Genomic DNA, 24,926 nt, shown 5'->3' with positions numbered 1-24,926 from the left:
TGTACTTATGTAACGAAGTTAAGAAATTAATAAGGTTCGGCTTGTAGGATGTGGCTAATCTAAATTTCTGCGTCAGATTCGTCGGTGTTTCGCAAGATTCTCGCGAACCTTTTCGTAATCCGTTCCAGCAGTGGAACATCGTCGCAACAACTCGGACGAACGACGTCGAAGAGGTGCAAACGAAGCCAAAAGCTTCTGCTCCCCTACGTCGGGAAGGAAAGGGTTCGAACGACGGACACGGAAGAGGGAAGAGAATCAAGGAAGGAATTAGAAGGGGCACCGAGGAACCGTGTAATCCCGTCGCTACCAGTAATTAGCGATATTTGCATATCTCCGGCAGCGAAAGCCATGGCGGCGATGGAAAAAGCGATTTACATGCGAATGGGCTCGCTTCGAGTCTCGCGAAACTGACGGTTCCCGTAAATAAAAACTGTTTATGAACGATGCAGATGCCTGAAGGGAGAAAAAGGAGGATGGATCGTGAGGAGGTTACAAAGTAGTAGCAGCTGATCGAAGAATAATTTTTGCATATTTTTAACGAGTTTAAGGTAGAAGGGAGGAAACACGCGTAATACGTTCTTCTCCATCTTTTATAAAGTTCAGAATCAGTAATATCGGATTATTCCGAAGTTTCTCCGGCTTTTATATAACGTACGTAATTACAAATTAATAATTTAAACGATAAGATTAACGCGTTCGATCGATCGAACGTTAAAGTTGCGCAAAAAATTTGCATATTACGTTTATACGTACGTTCGATCTCGAAGCTATTACACATTCTTACAATACGAGATTAAGAGACCGACCGTTATAACTAGACAGATAAAACGAAATCTCGATCGACGAACGTTTCGGCGATAGACGTGTCGTCCCGTTCTAGTATTTTGCATAATCGAGGCATAATTCGCCGGGTTTATCGTTCGTTCGTGTCCCTAATGTCTCGGAAAGTTTCGCGGCCCCGTTCATGGAGGAAGGGAGTCGACAATGCTTCGTTAGTCGCTAATGGTCCCGTGAAAGAACTAGGATTAAGAGTTGTAAACCACCTTGCAAATTACTCGCCTCCCTACCTTTTCTCTCTCTCTCTCTCTCTCGTACTTTCTCATCGTCCAATTCCGAACGGAGCTCGTAATACCAGAACGGTATCTTGCGAAAAAACAAAGATCCTATCGAGAGGACGATTTTCTGACGAACAACTTTTTCGATCGACTCGTTCCACGAGCTTTTCACCCTCCTATTTACTTGCCACGAAATTTACACGATAATCGTATGGTACGGAATTGAGCGTGAAGGATAAATATTGGCAAATTATCGGAGTTCGATGGAACGTGTTTTATAGGGTGGAGAACGACGAGGCTCGGTTAATTTTGAGAGGGCAAGAGAAGGGATATTACAGAGTCTGTAAAGTTTCCTCGAGCGACAGGGGGGTGGCGAGCGAGGCCACTAAAATTTTACTGCCAAACGCCCGCCCAATGAATTTGCATGGAAATTCGCAGTCGACTCGAGACGTACACGTCGTGAGAATTAACTCGGTTACGTCTAATGAGCAGCGAAGGCTGAAGCGAGCAGTTGCGCCTTCAAAAAGACGACTCGTAACATCGATCCGCGATACTCTCCTTGGAATCGTTATGGAAGATGCGATTCTCCGAATTCTCGTCGGCAAATGTGCGATCGTCGCATCTTTCGTTTCGTTGTACTCCGTTGCGTCTCACTCTCGTAGTCTTCTAATTTTATTCTAACGTCGGAATTGCTCGATAGCCTCGCTTTTCCGTCCTTACGATGGAACGATGCTTACGACAAATAAAACTGCACGATACGACAACCGAAACGAAGAACGAGAATGTGTGGCTTATTAAAGCGAAGAACTCCGGTGAGCATGTCACGTTGCACGTCGACGGACAGAACAAAAATACATCGGCAGCTGCATTTACATAACAAGCTCGCGACACCACCTTCGTACTTTTGCAAAGAATCCTGCGTATTCTGTGCGCGAATATTTCGAACAAAATGATTCTGCGTTTGAAAGGTTCTTGGTGAAAGAAAGGGAAAACAAGGTGAGCGGAGATTAAAAAGAAAAAAGGAATAAGAGGCGGAAAAGGAAAGAGAAAGCTTTCGTCTGCGGCCGAGTAACATCGGTAGAGGGAGAGCTCGTTTAAATTATGAAATTACCAAGTCCGTGTAAAAGCCTCGTCCTGTAAGCTTCTTATAGGAGTTAACTAACCTCGTAAAATTAGCAGGTAGGTGTAAACTTCCTTCTCCCTACGAAGAACGCCCGCCCTTCGCGTCCTAACCCTCTCCTTCCGTTTCCACCCCTTCTGTTACCTCCTCGACCCAGTATGTCTCTCTTGTTTCCCTTTCCATGTTTCGTCCTCTCGTCAGTTTCCGTCACCTCGTAAAACCCAGCCGAGACAATGCCGAAACCCGGCTTGGGCCCGATGGAGCCTCCCTCCGAGTACTCTCAACCCCTTTCGCAGGCAACATCCAACCGAGTGTCTGGTATAAAGCCTCGAACCGCGGTTTACCTTCGTTCCGAGACGTCATGGGCGTCCAGGAGGAACGAGCTTCCTGATGAAATTTCGTGAAACGCGCCGCCACCGTAGTACGCTCCTCCCTTGTATACATGATCCGTCGCGTCGTTTAGATAAGTTACGTACAACCGTGGATACTCGGCCTGATGCTTGGTAATCGAGGACGACATCTAGGAGAGAAAGCTACTCGCACAGGAGAAATTCGACGTGTCGGTTTACTTTGGAAATGATTTTCTGGCTGATTTTCTGATTTTCAGTTTCTGGATATCCATCGTTCCAGAATATTCCAAGTGAATCTTTCGTACAGGAAACAACTGCTGTCAGGCAAATAACGCAAATAGAAAGAATTGAGTATAATTTTCGGATCGCTGTTCGTTCTTTAAAAATATTTTAAAGTAGAGATTCGCTCGATTCTACGTCGCTCTTCGTCCACGTATACGAAATTATGTTGAACAGAGTGCCACCCCCTTGTTAGACTGTTAGACCGACGAACGAACAAGGTATGAAAAACACGATTATCGCGATACACTGTCGCGATATCGATTTCCATTGAAAGAGAAGAGAGAAAGAGAGGAGAGTAGACACCCCTTGTGTCGGGAATTGGCTGCTCGAATACGTGACTCAATTTTACACGAGGACCGGGGCTGATTTTCACCCTCGGTTCGCGAAACATGCATATTTAGAACAAACAGAGCCTGGACAACGAGCAGGCCTCGTGCTCTCCCTTCTGGCGCCTCTCCTCTCCTTTCTTATTCGCGAGCCTCGCTTTGCATTTAAACACGTAGTTTGCTTAATTTATGCGAGCCAGCGACGGTGGATACAGAGGGTGAAAGGGTGGTCACGGTAGAAAGGGCCATTCAGCCAGGTCGAGGTATGAATAGCGCCAGCAACCGCCGAAACTTTGTACATTGAGAGGAAGAGAAACGTCTTGCGAGCCAGCTTTCTTCCCGAGAAACCGGAAATTCAACAAGGACGCAACGGTAATTAGGAATTCAACGTGCCTCGCGGCCTTTGTCGATGGATTGGAAAACTTCTCTTTGTTGCTCGTTAACCGGTTACCCTATTCTACTCGAGACTTCGAGGTTCGCGAATTATTCTACTCCGTTACGATTGCCATCTGCCAGTTGTATCATACGATAAGGAGAATATACGGGGCGGTGCTGTTTAAAAAATTCTTCGTTTAGCGGTCGAAGCAAGAGAGAATTTCAAGGCGAAATTGACTCGTCCGCGTGTCACGTTCGAACGAAACCGAGCTACGTGTTTACTCTTCCGAGTTCCCCTTTCAGAATGGCGGAAAGGGTGCACTCGAGATGCTGGATCGGGGATAATGAAATTAATTGGGACGTAGGCCGAGACGCTGGTGTGCTTCTTAAACGAGGGGCCCATCTGCATTTTAAATTTTGCGCGAAGGAAACGTTCGTGCCGCGTTACGAATATAAATATCGAAAAAGGGAGAAGAAAGGGTTGGAACGGGTATTTGGAGAGGTTTCGCGTTCGGGGAACGAGTGAATAAAATTTTACCATGCACGGCTTACGAACGATGGAGATTTGCTGGGAAATTAAGTGCGTAGGATATAAAATTAAGGGGAAGGCCAACCCCTATCGGAAACGAGCTTACCGAATAATAAAAAAGAAAGGGGTAAGAGAGAGATAACTCTCGACGAATCTCGGTCTTCTTAATTATTTTCGATCAATTAATCCGTCCCGGTTGGCACGCGTAACGAGATAGAGGCGCGGACGCGCGAAAGCGAGAAACAGAACTCGAAACAATCGCATCTGGTTGGTTGAAAACGAGGCAGCCGCGAATTAATCGCGACATTAATATATTCAGCAGGAACAGCAGGACGCGACAACGTTCGCGCGTCGAAGGTTCGTTAGGCAGAGCCGTGGAAAAGCTAGAGGAGAGAGAAGAGGAAATTGTTGACCGCAAATGCGGTTACGTTGCGTCGAATTCGAAGCGCGGCGTGGAATGCGCGTCAGTAGAATTTGGTAAAGAAGGTGGTCGGTCGCGCTTGGTCGGAAGAATCGACAAAAATTTCGCCCGCCAAATCGAGAGAGAAAGAGAGAGAGAGAGAGAAACAGCGGGGAGGAGGGAGGACCAAAGAGAGCGCACGATGCAACGCCACACCCCGCTATTGTTAACGAGAGCACAATGTCACGTATAATGCACAATGAGCTGTTCCGAGTCGACGCATTAATGCGACGTACAATGATGCGTGCGCGAGCCCCGGAACATCCAGCAAAAGGTGGGTGGCGACCGCGAGAAAGCAGCCTGTTTCCTCTCTCCTTCAACCTTTTTCCTTTTTCCAGCTACTACAATTAGAACACGATTATCATAACAGGCAGGTATCGATCAGGTTACGTTAAACGTTTCTGTTACGTCGATCAAATATAACGATTATTTTTAACACGTTTAGGAGAAAATGTATTCTCGCTTAAACAAGAAACATCGACTTTTACCTGTTCTCGCTTTGTGCTATAGAGGCAAAAATAGATATGATATTTTTCGCGGTATAATTAGACGAATTTACAAGAAAACTTTTTGAAATTGAATAGTAGAGATATACGATTGATGCAAAGGAAGAATTTCAATAAAAAAGACAAATAAGCGAGAATGCATTTTGCGAGCGCTTTGAGCGTTCGTTAAAAAATACGTCGGAATTGTCAGATTACCAATGTCAGAAAGAACGGAACGCTTCGTTGCTCGTTAGCCGAGACGAGCGCGATAAAACGACGAAATGCAAGTTCGGAAATAATCGAACAATTTCATCGGGAAAAGACGCGAGCTGGCAGATAGGATGAAAAAAGGGGCGAGAAAACGACGAGAGGAGAAATAGACGAGACGACCGAGATTGACGCGTTTATCCGTCGCGCGGACCCGTCACCGTGTCGACGTCTCGTTACAATTTTATCGAAACAAAGCTGTCGCCGGTTGATATTCAATTTCCTGACCGCGGAACCAAGTTCCCCACGTTGGTTCCGCCGCGGGAACAATTCCGACTGTGCTTGGACAGGCCAGACGGAGAAAGATAGAAGAGAAAAAGAGAGAGAAAACGGAACCACTGCGTCGAATCGAAACGAGAACCGTTGGCGGTCGCCAACGTCAACGACTGAACGTGACAGTATCTCCAGACGTCGACGCCGGTCGCCGTTTCCTTGGCGAGTACACGCGCGAGACACTAAACTCGCGTATTGTAAACGCGCGACATTCTCGCCGAGACCCGATACGAGACGACGTCGCGTCGTCGTTGTGTGTCTCGCACAACTTTCTCTGACGCGGCCGATAACGCGTGGCATGAGCAAAATGGGAGAAAGAATGAACTTGAGTTCCCTCTGGATCGAGGGTTCTTCCCTCGCTCATTTCGCTGGCTGATACTTAGGACGAGCTGGGATTGGAGGAAGATGAGCATTGTGGTAGTAAGATGATGATATAAAATAGAAGGAATGAGAACGGAATAGAGTAGAAGCTTGATTATTCGAACTAATCGTGACACGCGTTGGTCGAATCGTTCGTTACGTATTTAATGGAAACCGCCGATCCGCGTGCATATACGTAAGGTATCCGCGAAATAAGAAACGGCATACGAGTCAACGTACTCGGAAGCAAAATGTGGCCGGACGTGTGTTTCCTGTCGGACTTGACAGCGAAATCTTTGCCGCGCCAGAGGGAACCGCAAAAGCAGGAATAATCTCGCGTCACGGTCGTCGTTCCTTGCGAGCGGTGCGGTTTTGGGCCCAGACACCGTGACGCCGAAAACGCATTGCGATTCGTGGGTTGCCCGCGTCTTCTCGAGCTTCTTTTCGTTTCTATCGACATCGACGAGCCGCCTCGAGGGTTCGAACTTCGTTGCAGTTTCAGGAAACTGCGAACAAAAGGGCCCTCGATTTAATGGCGAAGACGAGCGTGCGCGGATGTGCGTGCTACCAGCTTTCGTTCGTACAATAGTTTCTGTTCCCTGCCTTTTGTTTGGTCAACGAATGCTCCTCGCATCGCGAGCATCCGTCACGAAGGCAGAAGAATCGGTTACAGTCGTCGAGGACTTTGCTTTATATTCACGAACTTTAGAGACATCATCCTACGCGTACGCGATAAGGCGAAGGAATATCTTCCTTTTACTGAAAACGATACAATTTTGATATGAAAGAACGACGAGAGAAAAACTGATCTTTAAAGTTAGGTTCGTTCGAGTTGCACGACGGCGAAAACACGTTAAAGGGCGAAGAAAGGAAAAATCTGAAATGGGTAGTTTGCAAGATTTATCGCGATATTCTTGAAGAGGACGCGTATCCTTTATCGAGCTACATAAAGCTACATTCGTAAACGGTAGCTTCTGGAAAGCTCTTCAGCCGTGGCTTAATTAAAGCAGTTTTCGAGCAACCGCTCCTAAAGGGTTTCCTCTCCACTCGTGACGAGAATCGTTTCTTTGATGCCCGATTGTTTTTAACGAGATCCACTTTGAGCATTAAAATATACGAAACCAAAATTCGTCGAAAGTGACTCGCTAGAAAATACCTAACAAATCCAACTTCCAATGAGAAAAAGATTATTCGCCGTTAAAACATTACGATTGCTAATCTTAATTTTAGATACACCTTCCAATAGAAAAATAGAAATGAAAAATAAAAGAACAATGCAACGCATGCTACCGTACCAGGTATTAAATGTCAACGTTTTATTCGGCCGATAAAATCCACCCTCTGCGGAAACCTCCGAAGCAAGACAGAAAAAAGACATAAAAAAGGGCTGAGCACGCAGAGGAAGAGAGAGAGAGTGAGAATCTGTGGTCTGAGCGCGTCACGCGAAGAAAGGGAAAGGGGAGAAGGCAAAAGAGAATCCAGACGCGTAAAAAAATGGCGATTGTTAATTAAATCCGCTAAGCCGGCGGGGGACGACCGAAACCACTCGCCATTATCCACTATTCTATTCTCGTATTTGTCTTGCGGCTCTTTCTCGCGAGATATTTATTCTCGCGGCCACCATCATCGCACAACGTCGTTCCTTCCATCCTCCTCTACGATCCAATTAATCGACTATCTACAGCCGCAACCCTTTAAACGAATTGATCTCCAATTTTTTTACTATCCAAATTCTCAATCGTGAAAATAGGAAGATAATCAATTTCGAGGTACGATGGATCACGAAATTATCGGAACCTCGTAAGAAGCGTGCCGCGTTACAACCGCAATAAAATAATAGATTTAGAATAAAATAACTAGGAAATGGAACTTCTAGAGAATAACTAGAATATATAACTTAAGCTGACTAAATGTTTCTCGTTAGATTTACCCGTGGTAAAACACCAATTCGCTTGTCTCGTAAATTATTCGACGCCGATTTTAACGTCGTAACTACAATTCTGGGTGCTGGAGGTATTATCGAAAATACGCCTATCTTTGACGCTCGCGTTACAAACATTATAGCCACTTCATCCAGAACGCAGTTCGAAAGGCAGCTGCAGTGAATTCAAAGACCAGAGAATCGTAATCCTTCTTTACAAATCCGCTCGTCCTTCCTCGTATGGAATATGCCTCGCTAATCTGGCAACCTCGGTTAGTCAAATATTATTGTAGCCGACTTGACAAGAATCCGGTATCAGTTTCTATGGTACAAAACTGGTCAACCATTAGATGCGAAACATCACGACCGTAAACCAGTTACGACTAAATTTTACTTTCAACCACTCACAATAGGAAGATCTCTCGCAGATGTAATTTTTCTCTAGAGAATTTTAAACGATCGTATTAATCGCATTGAGCTCTTGAATCTCGTCAACTTCCATATAACGTTTTTTTTTCTTTTCTTTTCTGTTTTTGCAAATCATCAAAGTTCTCTCACGTAAACTCTCAATTCCAGGTTCGACCACATCAATAGCATAAATAGAATTTGTAAAGTAGACAATAGCTTGGTAGTTTAAACTAATAAGTTCTTGCCAAGCTATGTATGTTTTTGCAGAATCTCAATGTTAAAGCAACTTCTCCGTTTATGTTAGCAAATTAAATTAAATTAAAAACAATGACAATTTTTTACCAAATATCAATAGGTTTCCCAATAATAATACTTTCTTGAACCACTGTAGATCAGCAAATAACGGGTGCAAATCCTCGAAAAGCTACCTATCTGGAAATTTCCATGCCTGTAGAGCCAATATATTCAAAGGGTCAACGAAAGATCCGCGTTTGGAGGATTCGGCAAGCGTCCATCGCTGGCCTGGACTGGATTGCGATTAACCGCGTATCTCGCGGCGAGAGCCGCGCAAAGCCGTCGAAAATGGGACGAAGAAGAGAGGGACGAGGATTCGAGGCATCCCCATAGTCCATCGGATTGAATTACCCTTGTGTATCCCTCGTGCGTTGCTCGGTCCGTCCGAGTGGCTCGGAAACCGTGGAAGGACCAGGAGAAGAGCCACGTTAATTGGACGGATGATACCGTCAAATCCTGAGAACCTTGAAAACCGAGGGAAGCATCCGGCGTCGCTTTGTCAGAAATTAGAGGGAAAATGGCCCTGATGCCACGCGTTTCGAACTAAGGAAAAACCTCGAGAGTCCCCTAGGCGGAATGAAGATGTTGGAGTATAGGATGAAAGTCGTCGATCGACCCTCTGAAGAGACTCGAAGAAGAAAGAATCGCGCCGATGCTCGTTAATCCTGGGCGTGGTTGTTCGTGGATAGAATTTTCACGATATATTCGTGCTGCCTCTCCGCTGAGTTTACGTTTAAGAAAATTACTATTTTGATAAAAATTAATGTTCTGATTACCACACGGCGGCTAAAAGCTACTACTCGTTAATTCAGTGTACGTAGTTTCTGGCAAATTTCTTCTTCAATACGATAGCGCGATAATAATTGATCGAATAAAACGTAATTAACGATTATTATTATTCGTTTCTTAAATTCAAGCTTTGTAGAAGCGATATTTTATATTCGCTAACCCGATAGTGACAGAAAGCTCAAAGAAAACTCATGGCGTTTGCTGAGGATCTTGCGATACGAGAAGACAGTCAACGTAGAGAACACAGGGTGTGGGAAACGAGACCTTTTTAGTTCGTAACCAACCGATCGAGCATTTACTTTGACACTCGAAGCGATAACCCTGTGACACTTGCCAAACGGTCGAACAATAAACATTTTGTCGTAACGTTAATCGGACGATAAGGAGGGGGGCAATAAAGTTCCCCAACTGGTGTGCTCGTAAAACGTACAGCAATGACCTGGTCCACCTCCGTGGATCTCGATCTACGGTAGCTTCTTTGGCGTTCCCTTTTTCTACACGCGAGTCACGGAACGTTTCTCTTTTTTACTAGATAGGAGCATCCAGACCATCTCGCGAGGAGAATTAAAGCGATTCCACAAGTACAATGTATATCGACGATACACACCTCCGTGCAAACCTCGCGACATCTATCTAAGGTTAGCTTGGAAATTGGAAAAAACATCGAAGGCGAAGCCTCGATGATACGAAGAGCATATGGTAAGTCGTGAGTATAAAGCTCCGATGTTATCCATTTTTCCAAAGAAGATTTTCATTAAAGAACGTGTGTTTCTTGAGTGCGGAACAACGTTTAACGATTGCCACCTTAGACACCGTATCAGGTTATCTACCTTGCGAGTATTTGTATTTAAGTCCTAGACGCGTATATCTCATACGCGTATTTAATACACGTATCCGCACGTGTACCGAGCCTTAATTTCTCAAACAAAGAATTACACGATAAAGCAGCGCACGTTTCTCGACGAGCGCCAAAAGAAGAAGCTTCCTCGATGATCCGGGTCCCCGTACGTGGACCACACGCGTCGTTCGCGCTCGGCGGTGTTAAGGCGCCGGTTTCCCGCGGAATTCGAGCGTTTCCTCGCCGCTGGAAGACGTTCGAGCGGAGAACAGCATCGCGCGACCGGTGAAACTAAGAGAGAAAGAGAGAGCGTGTCTACCCTGACAGGGGTTCGGCGAGGAAAAGGAAGGAGCGGATCTGACTAAGTGCCAAGCGGGCAAAAATAGCCATGGTACCAAGCCACGATGCTAAATTCACTAGGCAATAACGGGCAACGAGGGGATCCAGCTCGTTGCTCGTCTCTCTGTTCGCCTCTCTCGACTACGACACAAACGTGAGAAGCTTGTCCCTCTCGCGCCATCTCCTCTCCTCTCATCTCTCCTTCTCTCCCGCTGAATGGCCGTAATCAGCGACACGAGCGCTGGCTGCGCGAATTTTCGACCGACAGAAACGCGCCTTTAGCCGTGATGCGTCCGCCGCGAATGAAATTAGCTCCACTGCGCGAGATTAACCGTTCCTTTCTACCAGACTCTCTCCCTCTCTCTATTTTTTTGCGCTTCGGACGAAGATAATGCTTCGTACGAGAAAGAAATTGGATTTTCCGATTAAATGAAAAGCAAATGAAAAGTACCTGTTAAGAGGCAACGTTGGATTAATATAATATTTCATTTGCAATTTCTTTCAAATCAGATTCCAGGCTCACGACCGATTTCTACGACTTTACGAAATTTTAAAGAATTACGATATTTCTAAAGTTATTACGAATTGTTACCTCGTCCGTGACAGGATAAGGAGCTTTGGGGTTTGCTTCATTCTCGACGATGATCGATATTATATCGACGAGTGCAACACAGACAGCAGTATCGAAAAAGAGAACACGCGATGTTTTGTCGTTTATTTAATCATTCCTAGCATTCCGGTGGACGGGAATTTTAATTGGTCGAGATTGCAGGTTACAACGCGTCAAATTCCACGCTTCATCGAACGAGATGCTCGCGTGATCTCAGGGTCTATTTCAGCATCCCTTGTCGCGCGATACTTGACTACTTCCTAACATCTATTTTTCCAAAGAAATTGAAAGATAATATCGTCGAAAAGGATTCGTTCTGCGATTACTTGAGCAACGACAAGGAAAAGATGCCGCGACTTTATTTATTTTTTAAATACGTACCTCGAAACGTTACATCTCCTGAGATTTTTACAACGATCTTTTATCTCTCGTTGCATTACTTTCGTATTATCCTGTGCGTTGTCCAAACAGTGCCGCGCAAATAAATCGAAGAGCCGTGCTCGAGAAGACCTTACGCTAGGGCCTGAAGACCGCGACTGACGCGGTATTTTCTGGAAGGAAAGCTACCCGACTAGGTGAGAAGCGGCAGGTTTAACGATCGATGCTTCGAGACTCGCCATGGACAGCCGGCCGACGGAATATGCACTTCACGCGTCTCGTCGAGTACACACTCGAGAGCCTCGTCCGTTCTCTCGCTGCCCTTTCCTCTCTAAGCTAAACCAAAAGACAAGGAAAGAAAGAAAGAGAGAACAGTTCGTGCAAAGACTGAAACGTGTTGGTCTAGCTGTGCAAACACACCGGCGTGCAAATGCCCGTTCGTAGTCGATCGAATCGTGCCTATCGAACGCGAGCCAACGATCCACGACCGACTCGCAATTACGCCGAATGAATGGAGGCTTCTAGGCATAAATTAAAACCGCGAGCCTCGAGTGTTACGCTTCGCGTTTCATCGAGAATTGCTCAGCGCCTGCCTTCCAAGTCCTTTCTCTTCGATCGCTTGAACGAGACCATCGTCGGCTATTTCCAGGCTGTGTGTCCAAGGTTTTTACCAGGAATGTATGCATATTCGAAGACGATGAGTAGACGCGCAGGGTCAAGTGTTCGGCGAAGGACGATTTTTTAGAATTCTTGAGTGACGCCTGTTGATTTAGTTAATGCGAGGGGAATCAGACCGATGGTCAGACAAAAAATGTGGTCCTTTCGGTAAATAGCGGTAATAGCGGTGATTCGTTAATTGGTCACGGATTGGGACTTTATCTGCATAATTATCTGATCAAAATTTAAAAACGCTATTATTAATTACCTTCTCGTTTTAGTTAAATTTACTTAAGTTTTCGTGACTGTTCTAGTACTTGTGAACGGCACTGTACATAGAGTATATCAATTTCTAACGGTATCCTGCGTTTCGATACATCTCGATGGTCGATATCGGAAAAATTCTATCCAGAAAATTGACTCGGCAATCTGCTAAAAGTTCCCTCGGTCAACCATTTTCTCATTACTCTCGCAAAGGTTTAATCGTCGAAGGAGGAAAAGTTGTAGGAACGTTTTAGGCTTGTAAAAGCCTGCATCGAACGACTGGAGAGACTGATATTTTTTCTCCGCTCAAAGGTCGTCTCGAGGCGAGTCGACGCAGCGAATTAACGCGATCGTCGTGCGCGCAATTGCGGGGGTGTTTCGAGCAGTTGACTCGGTTCATTGCCGCAACGAGAGAGTCAGCCTAGCTGGCGGACGAGGCGGCGGCGGCGACGGCGGCGGCAACGGCGACGAGGTCGAGGAGGAGAGAAAGAGGAACGAGGGACACGAGGAACGCGAGTCGCGATTATTGCAAGATTTATTGCTCTCCTTCGTTTCGTCCGCTTGGTGGAAAAGAAACCAGAGAAGAGAGAAAAGACGCGACGCGACGGTGCGTGGTCCTTCGAGAACTCGACTGAAACGTTTTGCGTGTATTTTCTTCCTTTCCTGTCTTCGCTCTTTTTCGCGTTATCGTTTCAACTTTCTCTTTCTCGAATCGCTCGTCTCTACGTTCGCTGATACTCTCTCGTCTAGACGATTCTTCGTCGCCTTCTCGTCTCGTGGAATCGTTAACGATTCGTAGAAAAGACAACGCTCGTCGTCGATCAACCGACCAAGAAACATACTGTATAATGTATGGGAAAAAGATTGGCAACTTTTTGTTTCTCTTCGTTTTTACGATTCAGAAATGGTGATTCTTCGCCAGAGACGTTGGAAGTATAAATGATGGCACAGGGGTGGATACCAGTGGGAACGATAATGGCTCTCTAAAGTAGATCTTGGTGATTCATGGAGTTGAAAATAGCGAAAAATATCTCGGACGTCAAACGACGGCATCGACGTAATTTCGAAGAAACACGCCACTTGTATTTTGCTATTTTCTACCTGTTCTCTCTATCGATTTCTTTGTTCCAGGGGATCCGGAGACCGGCGATCGATAAAACGAAATCTTCTCTCAGAAGATATCATTTCCAATTTTTCTTATAAATTGTCAAAATGTATATTCAGCCGCGAAAAGATCGAAGACTTTCTGTCGATCGTTAAAATTTGCAGCAGCTTCGCTTTCTAAAAACGAATTTTCTAACGAATTTTCAAAAAAATGAAGCAGATCGATGAATTCACGCGGCAGACGAAACGTTCGCCTCGATTCTTTTACGATCGACGGGGGTCTACGTTGCTATGCTTCCAGTGACGCGTGTTGCTGCTTCGTGGCGCTATCACAAGGCTGTCTTGTTTGCTCGCTGGGCGCACAATGAAACCCATTGTGCACCTCGTTTCTCCGGGCAAACGAGTCGTCGAGCGCGTACTCGTTCCCGTTATCACGCGGCTCCGCTCCGACTATCGTCGCTCGCTCGAGCGTACGCCTCCGATGACCTTCGCCTAACGTGCCACGGAAGCGTCCACGCTGTTTTCGCGTCTTCCTCCAAGTATCTTGTTTACCTTCGAAAACTCGTTCGATGTACGCGATGTCGGAAAAGGGGTTAGAGAAAAAACGGTCGTAGAACGATAATGCGTTTATGGGATGACGTGGAAAACGAGAAAGGAGTTCTGACGTCCTCGCGAATTAAGAATGGAATTGGAGGGTACGTTTTATGAAATCCGATTAACAACTACGATCTCTGCGAATCGATGTTTGTTAAGAGTAAAGCGAGATTGGCACGTAAAAATTCCAAGGCGGTAGAAATAACAGGATTAAGTAGACTCCTACATAAAATTCTACTTTCCTCGACAAGGACTATGTCTACTAATCGTAAATAATAATACAAGGCGGCGCTATTTGCAATTCCAATTAGTTGGTTTTCTCAAACGTACCTCGAGTTCATAAACGTTAAAACACTTGGCCATTGCCGTAACTTGGAAACCGCTATGCGATATCAGAGATACGGACGATTCGTTAAACTCGGTCCAGGGAACACGTTTCTAGCACAAATCTCTCGTCGACTTGGGATGGATCGAACTTTTCCACGAAATTGCAATGTGCGCGCACACACCACCCTCTCCATTCGGTCGTCGCGATTACATATTAGGTATGCATCGCACGACCGGGCCAAAGAGCGATCGAGCGTGTACAGGCGAGAAAAAAGAGAAAGAGAGAGAGAGAGAGAGAGAGAGAGAGAGAGAGAGAGAGAGAGGAGAAGAACACGATGGAAGGAACGCGATACAGTAATGACCCAGACGAGTTGCATCCTTGTGCCACATAAAGCCACTGGCTACGAGAGAGAGCGTGCGTTACGCACGTTCGCGTGTTTACGCGCGGCATCGACGATCACGCTCGTCACGGACTCTTTATCACCGACTCTGAACCTCTCTCTTTCTTCTTCAGCGTCTTCTCTACAAGCTAGAAAAGAACGAACGACGATTTATGGCTGCGTTTTCGGTGATACGCAGGGTATGTTTTAAATTTGGAAGCGGACTCTTCGGTTTGGTCCCTTTTCACATTCACTATGACGCTGTCTAAACACTATGTTTTATTGGCGTAAAAATTTTGCAGCACTTCGAGGTCCGGATATCAGAATATTCGTCAGGCTTCGGTACGTAACAGAATATTCCTACGTGTAATTTACTTTTTATAATTAACTCTGAAATAAATATACATGGAAAATTGGATCGAATAAATCACGATGATCGAAAATAAGCAAAAAGAAATCCACGATCGATAATAGTTGGCAGTAACGGCGAAAACGGTTATTATTAAAATTAGCAAAAAGAAACGTTGATCGTTTATTACGGTTGTTTGCGAGAAAAATCGTTTAAAGCGAGATACGAATCTACGTACATCCTGCAACTTCTTTAATTTGTGTTATAACTACGTATATATTTACTTGCTATCTCTGCGCATACAGTACATTTCCATTAATCAGACTAATGTCAAGCGACGAGACGTTACGATTCCTACGAAGATGTTTCCATCTGCAACGAAATGGAATCTCGTGGAGGAGCAAAAGGCTATTCGCTCGAACGAGCAAGGAGAAGTATCGTGCCACTTTTATCCGGCGTTTCTTTCATTTTCTTCTTCTCGTGAAAATCCGGGGACGTATCTATGGGACCGTGAGTCCCGAAGGAAGTCGGCTGAGCGCGAAACGCTAGTCGCCGATTAGACATTTGCCGGGCGAGGAAGACGCGCGTCTTTCCCTCGGGCGTGCGATTCGACGAGGGGAGCCAAGAAAGCGGAGACGACACGCGGCGAAGAAAGGCAAAAACGAGCGGACGGTGGAGCGAGGGTCTGTCGTTCCATATCCATAAAGGCAGAAAGGCATAAATAACGCGCGTCTCCGTTTCTTTCCACGAGTCGAACAGCTTTTGACACAACCCTCTACGGGGTGTCTCCAACTTTGTTAATCTCGAAATATTTTTCGTACGAATCTCGACAGGCTCGCGCAAAAATATTTTGAAATTTTTTGGAAATTTAAACGCGCGAGGACTTCAAATTCCAGAATAATTACAGAATACGAAATATATAAAAGTCTTCGTACGGAAACTGGTGGTGGTTGTTTACCGTGATTGCTGAACAGTCGTTTAAAAATGTATAAAATACGCGTAACTTGGCGCTCCTTCCGATATCCAAAACACGAAACGAATCTCTGTTTAAACTCTTCTTCTCCGATTGTATCCATAATAGATATAGAAAAGTGTAGCGCAATACCAGGAAAGATCCTAGAAATATAAGCCGAGTTCGTTTATACGCCCACCGCTGCACCGATCTCGTGCGAAACATTTCAAAGACACGGTATATAAATACCGTTGAAATAAAAGGGAAGAAACATTCTACGGTCGAGCTGGCTGGTTTCTTTGGTCTTCGTTCGACGCGCTCGAATTGCACGAGCGCGACGATAAATCAATCGCGAGATGGCTAAACGCTCTCGCGTGTAACCCTCTTTTTCTTCCACTTCTCCCTTGGCAGCTCGTTTCCACGCAGCACCGAGATTAACTTCTTCGTCCGCCGTGGCGGAAGAATCGAAGCTCGCGTAGAAGAATCGCGCCCTCTGCCCCTCGTGTCCCCGAGTATCGCTGTATCTCGACATTACACAAATAATTATACCGTCGACACCGGTATCCTTTCAGCGGTCTGAGGAACAAATATTTGTTCCACTTGCCATCCCCGCCGCTCCATATCCCGTCGATGAAACACGATGTTTTGTTCGGCATCTGATATCCCCGCGAATAGCGAAGAATTTACATTTTAATTGCAACGAACGCACGAGAGCTGGGGAGATAGCAGGGAAGGGAACGACCATGCCTGTTATTCTTCACCCTTCAAAAAATCAGGGGTGCAAATGCTCCCTCCCTCTCGTTTACTCGTCAATACGAAATATCGTATCTTTGGTTCCTCGTGGAGATAAGTATTCTAAAAGACGATAAGAGTATGCCAAAGAACGAGTGTGTGTTCACGGTGTTTTAATTGCTCGTCAAAGTTTAATAGAATCGCGAGAAAACAAAGATCTTCTCAGAGGATTGCTAGAGGGTTGTACTCTCAAAGTACGATTCGAACAAGAACTCGTCTGCCTATTCTTTTCTACGGATACGCTCCTCTGCTTTAAGGAGAATGTATAATTTCGAAATAATCAATTATGAAACACGCTCTCTCGTCCAACAGACAGCATTGCCAACGAAAGGGAGAAAATGGTTGTTTAGGGACGTACAAAGTGAATCGCGTCAGACGTATAACGCGTACGTTTCATGGAATGATAATGCGATAACTTACGAATTCTATTTCCAACGTTCTAATCTAATATCAAAGACTCGTTAGGGGTTTCGAGGTCTTATCTATATTCTTACAGCTAATATGTATAAAAATCGCTCTTCTTATCGTAAAACTCTTGTTCGCGTTTAACATATACTTTTTATACCCCGATGGAGCAACACGCAAATTACTTCGCGTTTCGCAATAACGTTGCGTTTGTGCAACTTCTGCTTGTTCGATGTTTTTTCTGCTTGGCTCATAATAAATTAAGAAAAGAACGATTGGTCTCAGAGTTCCCCTGCTTCCGAAGGCTCGAGAAAGTTGGTCCCCTTTGCATCGATCAAGCGGCGGTCCTCTTTTTACAAATCGCGGCTCGTTATTATTTTCCTCGGGCAGCTACACGCCGCGCAACGCGGCGCCGCGAGATTTACGAGCGCGTAAATTAGCCGAAACGAAGTTTCCGCGTGGCCCCGCTGCTTCGTCCCTCTTCTACAGGACCCGCGAGATTTCTACCCTTCCGCGGGCCGACGAGCGAGAGACGAGAAGAAAAACAGAGACCGACCGAGGTTAAACTTTCTCCCCTCTCTTTTCGTTTCTCTCTTTTTCGCGTCGCTGGTATCGCGCGTCCACGTCGCTGTGAAACCAGGCAATTTGTCCTTCGACAAATTAATTTCTTAAAATATGTTGCCTGCCCGTTGTTGCAGGCAGCTTTATTGCACGGATGCTTTACGATCCTGTATTTTTTTCTGTCTTCCCCTCGGCTGACAGCGGCTTTACGGTAGACTCTCGTTTTCCCTCCACTCGCGAAGAACACCGCGTAATTAAAAGTTGCCTGGGCCCTCCGAAGCCGCGAAAATATTTCGTACCATCTCCGGAATTAATTTCCCTGAATACGAGCATTTTCATAATCGTTGTTAATATCGGATCGATTCGCTCGAAACTTCTTTAAAAAAAAATCGGAAAATTAGAAATTTCATAAGTTTTCGTTGTTTCTTCGCTTTATGTTCGTTCGCAACGATCGATGATCGTATCCTCTCCAAACCTGATCCAACGCTGATGCTTTTCGTTCATTATTTTGAACATATTCATATTTTATTCGCGCTGATTAATCATTCCGTTCGTCGAATTCCTGTCAGTTAAAATTATTCTTTTAAAATTAAAATGTTGTATTATCTAATGCGAATTAAATTCAAAAACGTTACTCGGAAGAGAACTATATTTTGTATATTTCCAATGATTTTCTATATTTCAAAAATATACTCGCCAACGATAGTATATCTTTTACAAGCCTTATACCATAGTCGTTGACAGTTGTGGTATTAATCGCATACAACGGAGTTACCGTTTCGAGTCGTAAGTCAATTATTTTCCAAACAGCTAAGTAAGAACCGTCACGCGAGGTTCCAATCCAGGCCAGAGCACAACTGAGGATTCCGAATGCCATCGATACTGCCAGTGATCCGCCATTAATCGTGTCTTTTTGTTGCGCACTATCGGCTTAGAAAACCGGTCCCCGTTAGCAAAGAGAGGCAAACCTGTCTGTAAAACGTCCGAGCAATTTAAAACGCGTCCCAGTCGTGGCTCACCGTTAATGATCGTCTCGTTATCGGGACAAAAATGCCTTAATTTCGAGGCTGCTCTCCGATCCATCGAACCGGCAGAGATAAGGCACGTTGAAAAGACTCGGACAAGGCGCACAGACCGTTCGTTTTAATCGGGAAACGAACTGCTCGCATGAAGAAGAAACGGAGAAAGCTTGGTACGTGTCGCGACGACAACGGTACCCGCGCGTGATGAAACTAGCGATGGAACTGATACAATACGTATCGATTACGTTCGAACAATTTGATACTCAACCCTCTTCATACGAATTAAACGTATATTTAGTTTACATCGATATACATTTCTATCGTTTAATTTACGTTGGCTATATATTTATGCAAGTACGCGACTAAGAATATATTTTCATAAATTATTTCCTTCAAACGCAACTGCGCGTTAACAAGCGAACCTACACGCGCAAATACAAAGTCTTTTATCGTTTTAAAATGCCGCTTATCTTTTAACGAAGTAATAAAGAGCACATTGGTTTCTCGAGCTCTCGCTCTCTCTCTCTCTTTCTCGATCGATCGATCGATTCCTCGTTTCAAAAAATGGAATATTAAAAAAGAAAGAAAGATAGAGTGGAGTAGTGGATATTGCGAAAATCGAAGTGGATAATTACAGTAGAATATAGAATCGGGAAATTCGTAATTTGATATCGACGAGCATCGACGCTGTATCAGTCCCAACGCTAGGCTACAGCCTACGACCGGTTGCTGCTGCATTCGCTATGCAACTGGGTCGCTCGGAAATATACGCACCGTAACGTTAGCCGATCTCTTTTAACGATCCACGATCGACCGGGAACACCTCGAGAAACGAGGCGATTTCACGCCTCGTCCTTCGCGTCGCGCTGCATTTGGATACGCTGCTGATTACACCTTGGATTAAGGATGATCGCTGACACGGATTAACGCGCGTAATATATCGACAGTTGAGCAAGAGAATCGTAATTTTCGAATTCCTTGGATCGTGTAAGAGTAATTTTCGCGAACGCGGGATACCTAGAAAACGGAACAAAGAAGATTGAAAAAGCGAAACGCTCGTTTACATTGCTGTGTATTACCGTCCAATATTGAAATTGCTATATTATGTTGGAAAACAGGAAACGCGTAGTTATTGCGACATATTGCAGTGGGGAACAGGAAACACGTAGTTATACGATATTTACATAGCAGAAAAACAGTAAACGTAAAATTAGCATCAGCGACTTGAAATCGTAGTACACGCATGAAAATGACAGCAAGTGTCGAACCGAATTCGTTGATCGTTATTATACTGTATAAAGAATCTTACGTTTTATTCTTTTCTTACGTTTCATCGCTGTGAAGTAAAAGATTCTATGCTCCTGACGATTACTAGAGACCTGTGGCAGACGGAAGTTCTTCAATAATTTCTAAACGTTCTAATTTTCACATCGGAAGGAAATCCCAAGTTGTCCTAAAAACTACTCACGAATAAAAATAGAATGCAACGTTCCTTATGATCTAGTAAAAATGTAGGAAGAAAGCGACGAAGAAAAAGCGAGGGGCTGATATTGCTATCGCTGATAAAACGGTACGCTGGAACGCGACCATTGACGCACGTGCACAGTAGTTTCTTTCAGGGCGGGCACGCGGACTGGTGATAAAAGGATTCCGTGTAGAACATTCGAAACAGCGATCTCCATTGACGTCGATCCTCCTACGAATTCAGCCCTCTCCCGCCGCGTGTACCGAGAAAGAGCCAGCGGCGGTAAGTAGATAGTAGACAGACCGACGATACTAGTCAGACGCAGCAAAGATAGAGATACAGGAGAGAGAGAAGCTTGAGCGCGTGTACAAGCTAATGCATAATCGAGAGACGAGCGAGACTGGCCCGATACCGCGTTTATTTCTGCGTTCGCGTTATTTATGGTAGGCCGATAGCGCGCACAGGAAACGAGAATCTCGCGATTCGGACAGACCAAGATCGGAGCAGATAGAAATTAATTAATCGCCTACGGGGCACCCTGCTTCCTCGCTTTCGCTAAATTTGGAGGCTCGAGGGTCTAGGCAGAGTTTCGACTCCATTAGCGGCCGCTTCATTCCGGGGACACCGTTACAAGCTACGTGATGGAAGATTGATTAACGGTGAAACTACGCAGCAATTAATCGGCGCGCTTGCTCGTAGGGGAATCGTGAAAGCTTTGCAATGAGACAGAATATTTGTATTTTCCCTAGAGACGTACGATTCCTGGAAATTCGTATAATTCGACGAATTCGAGGAATTCCATGCAAGATATTTTAGAAGAGACGCCGTAAGCAGTGCTATGCGAGTGGACATGATACTTGTGTATTTTGACGGAGAATAATCCAATGAATGTAGCAATCTAATGAAATATTTTGTAGCAGAGAAGCAATGCTACGCATAATGCTCGAATTCTTCGCGCAGAACCGTAGAAATTCGTGCACCTTTACGAATTTGAGTAATTTTATAAAAAGCCTCGCAGAGAGTAGTAGGATCGCCAAATAACACACGGAGAACCTTAAGGTCTTGAAAAGGACACGATATTTGTATTTTTTACACGGAGTCGGGAAAGATCATGCAGCATCGGAAATTCGAGTAAAAGTCCGTCAGAGATTCTACGATCTTCGAATAATTGCCGCGTCGCTCGTACTAAGTGCAGCAAAAAATAAAACTTTGATCCCAAGGTAGCTTGAACGTGGGTAGCTGCACGGAAGGACCAATTCTTATCTCTTCGATATTCGCGCGAAAGCCGCAATTCCAACGGATCGTACGAACATGCACTTAGGAAAAATCGGCTCGCGACACGGTGACCCGTCCTCGTTTCGCGCGTGACGCAGGCGAGCATGCCGTGCGGAGTCGATACGAGGTACGAGCATGGCCTCGCGATAAATCGCGGAGGAGAGAGGTGCAGAAAAAAGCGCGCTCTCGCAGCACGTTGCTTTTCGGCTTGGAGCTGTGTGTCGCCGAGAAACGAGCGAGCACGCGTGACGATACCGAGCGGAGAGAGGCCAATGGCCCCGCGGTGCAATGGTGCAGTGTGCAATCGACGCGGAGCAAACGGGAGAAGAAGAGAGTAAAAGAGGGGGACGATACACGTGTGTGCGCGCGCGTTCGCACCGTCTGCCAAGTGATCCGCGAGCGGAACCTTGAAGCGCGGATCGTGTGTGGGTCGACTCAGCCAGCCGAAGAGGAGACAGGTAAACAGGCTTGGAGAACGATAGGGTGACATCGAGAGAGGCAAATGGAATCTATCCGATGAGAAGAGAGGCAAAGGGTGGAAGTCGGGTCGCTGCGAACCCTTTTGTGCTGGGAACCGTGGCATTCGAAAACCGCGACTTTTCCGTACCGATTTTTGTCGTGAAAACCGAAACTTGGAACAGCAATTATACGGTAATTTAATTTGTATAATTATTCGGGTGGGCGGACGTCGCTTGGAACTGAACTTTTATTACGAAATACAGAAAAGTTGCTAACAAAATTCTTTAAAGGAAATTTAAAAAAAGACGATGCTGAGGCGAAGGAAAGGGTAGAAAGAAGGTTGCAAAGGTAGCAGAAGGTTCGTAGCGTTCGTAAACACGAGATGCGGCGTAATCACCCCTATCGCGTGGCGTAAAGCTTATGTGAAAAAACGCAATTTTCCGCAGACGCGAGCGTTACGTATAATAAAACGGTGCGACGATGGGATCGTGCGTGGTTCGTACCACGTCAGCGACGCGCTCCAGTTTGTCCTTCTCTCCCGATACACCGACGAGGATGGAAACTCACCGTTCATGAAATATACAACAGACTGCCTCGAACCAACGACTTCGAACTGGCTCTCTTGGCGTATCGGTCCAGCGTTCGGAGAGAAACCGGAGAAAGAGTCGACTTTTGTCGGTGAACACGTTCTTCGATCATCCTCTAACCCTTTCACGCTGAATCTTGCCACATTGTTGTCTTACACTTTTGTAGTTAAAAGTAGATATATTTTCGTTTTCATAATTGGATAAAGTAGATGCAAATTCCACGTACTTTGATAAAAGGAAAGGTCTATAGAAACGTAACGAGATGTATTCGGTGCTGTTTCTCTGTCATTTTTGATTCGAAAATGAATCTGGCGAAAAGCAACTCGCCAAAAGGGAAGTAAAAACGAACGAGAGAGTCTGGCAAACATTCTGTTACACCGAGCCATTTTTCCACCGGTCGCTTCCAGAAGTCAGCTTCTTCCCACGAAGAAAGAACCTACGAGCGATTCTTGGCGGAACGCGCGAAAAACTCGTCTGGTCTCTCCTGACCTCCCGCCGGGGCTGTTTCTTGCGTGAGAGCGTGCCTTTCTCCTCCGATACTTTCGGTTTCGCCGGCAAATTTATTCGGCGACGAAGGGATCCAACGCCGTTGTAGAATGGTCACTCGCCTCCACCTGGTCAGCAGCTCGTGGCTTCCGTTCGCCTAGCGTGTCAACGCTCACGGCGATCGCCACGAATAACCATCAACTCTTAGAGTATCGTAGTATCGAGTATCAAATACTTTCTATAAAAAAATTGCGAATTTTGACCACTTTGGTAGTCCTAGCGTTAACCTAGAAGAACGTCGACCAGCAGATCAAATTCGCCCAATTCCTAATCTTTCCTCGTTCCGTAGATTTCGTTCCTCTATTGGAAATAACAAATTAAATTCGCTTAACGAATATCAATGATCAACTAGATGATCCGGTTTCCACGCAAAGATCGTTTTATTCGATTCGAACGGAACGATGCCGGTTCGATCTCCTCGACATCCTCCTGCTCGAGAACGTTTCTCTCCTTTCCTTCTTCTGTCTCTCGAGGAATCGAGGCGCGCGTAAACATCCGGCCACGTGGGGAAACAGCGTTTGTTGGACGGTCCGCCGATGGAGGATCCGCAAAACGCACGACAACATGGAGGGAAAAATCTGCGAAGCTGAGACAACGCGTGGCTCGATACGGAGAGTAGGCAGCGTACGTCGACATGCAACGGCCGACCCTGACGAGAGGTTTATAGCAGCATCCATTATTAGAACGCCGATACGAGAAGCTACTACGCTTCATAAATATAAATTCGAATGCATAATCGATGAAAGCGAACGCCTACCGAGCGATGGCAACTGCATGACAAATGCATCGAACAGCAGTAAAGGGAAGGGTAGGGAGAGCAGATATTTCATCCTCGACATTCGCGTATTTATTAAGACCAATACTAGAAACGTTTGATCTCCGATCGAATCGTTCCTCCATAGAAGTTTATTTCGGAAACGTTAAATTGTTCGTTGATCTCATACTTTAAGATCGTTCCACAAAAAAGAACAATCTAACAGATGGAATTGAGCGAGGTGAGGGGTTCGCGATCAGAAGAGTAGAAGACAGTTGCTCTTTAAATTTCTACGGAAAGTTATCGAAAACAGTTAGTTGCTAATCTTTTTTTCTTTTTTAGTAAGAGAGAGCAAATGTTAAATTTCACGCGCGAAATCGACTTAAATTTCTATATAGCAGTGTTAAAATATAATCTTAAGTGTAATTACGAATATACCATATTCTCGGCGTTTCTTATTAAAGAAAGGCGAATAAAGAGAGGTAGGTGGTGTTTGCTATCGACGAGCAATTACCAATCAGGCTCTTATTGCCCGGTGATCGATCGATGCTCCCCGATTAACCCGTTAGGTCAACGTCCATGAAAGAACGCGTTCAGACTTTTTCGTTCAAACGGGGCCAGCCTTCTCTCGTAATATAAATAACTCTCGTTGCACACTAATCTCAACGATTTTTCATTTTACATGGGCGGAGCCAGCCACAGGCGCATCATTGTTGACTCGAGAATCGCACCAAGGGCAGGCAAGCTGCAACGCAGCTACGCATTGTACGTGCCTCTGCAATATGTGCGTGCACGAACCGCATAGTCCTCGAGAGTTCAAGTTTAGCTTGCATCTCCTTCCTCCGTTGGAAAAGAATTTTGTCCGCCCGGAAAATGACACTCTCTGAATATTTCTCTTGGTAGGAAATTTATAATTTTAAAGCCAGCGTTATACCGCGTGAGTGTTGGAGAATTAATTATTAATTATTCCATGT

At 45.3% G+C, this 24,926-nt stretch overlaps 1 protein-coding gene and 1 long non-coding RNA gene across 4 annotated transcripts in view; both read right to left on the bottom strand.

The window, feature by feature from the left end:
• LOC139991018 (headcase protein) overlaps positions 1-24,926 on the bottom strand; it is a 146,914-nt gene that overhangs the window by 40,695 nt on the left and 81,293 nt on the right. The window lies entirely within an intron of this gene.
• On the bottom strand, positions 19,926-20,313 carry LOC139991049 (uncharacterized). Its single transcript, XR_011800730.1, has 2 exons — positions 20,233-20,313; positions 19,926-20,188 (listed from the first exon to the last, which is right to left on the bottom strand). It is a non-coding gene; the product is annotated as an uncharacterized lncRNA (long non-coding RNA).

Source organism: Bombus fervidus, chromosome 9, assembly GCF_041682495.2.
Source record: "Bombus fervidus isolate BK054 chromosome 9, iyBomFerv1, whole genome shotgun sequence".
Taxonomy (NCBI): Eukaryota; Metazoa; Arthropoda; class Insecta; order Hymenoptera; family Apidae; genus Bombus; species Bombus fervidus.
This window is presented reverse-complemented; position numbering and strand designations above follow the sequence as displayed.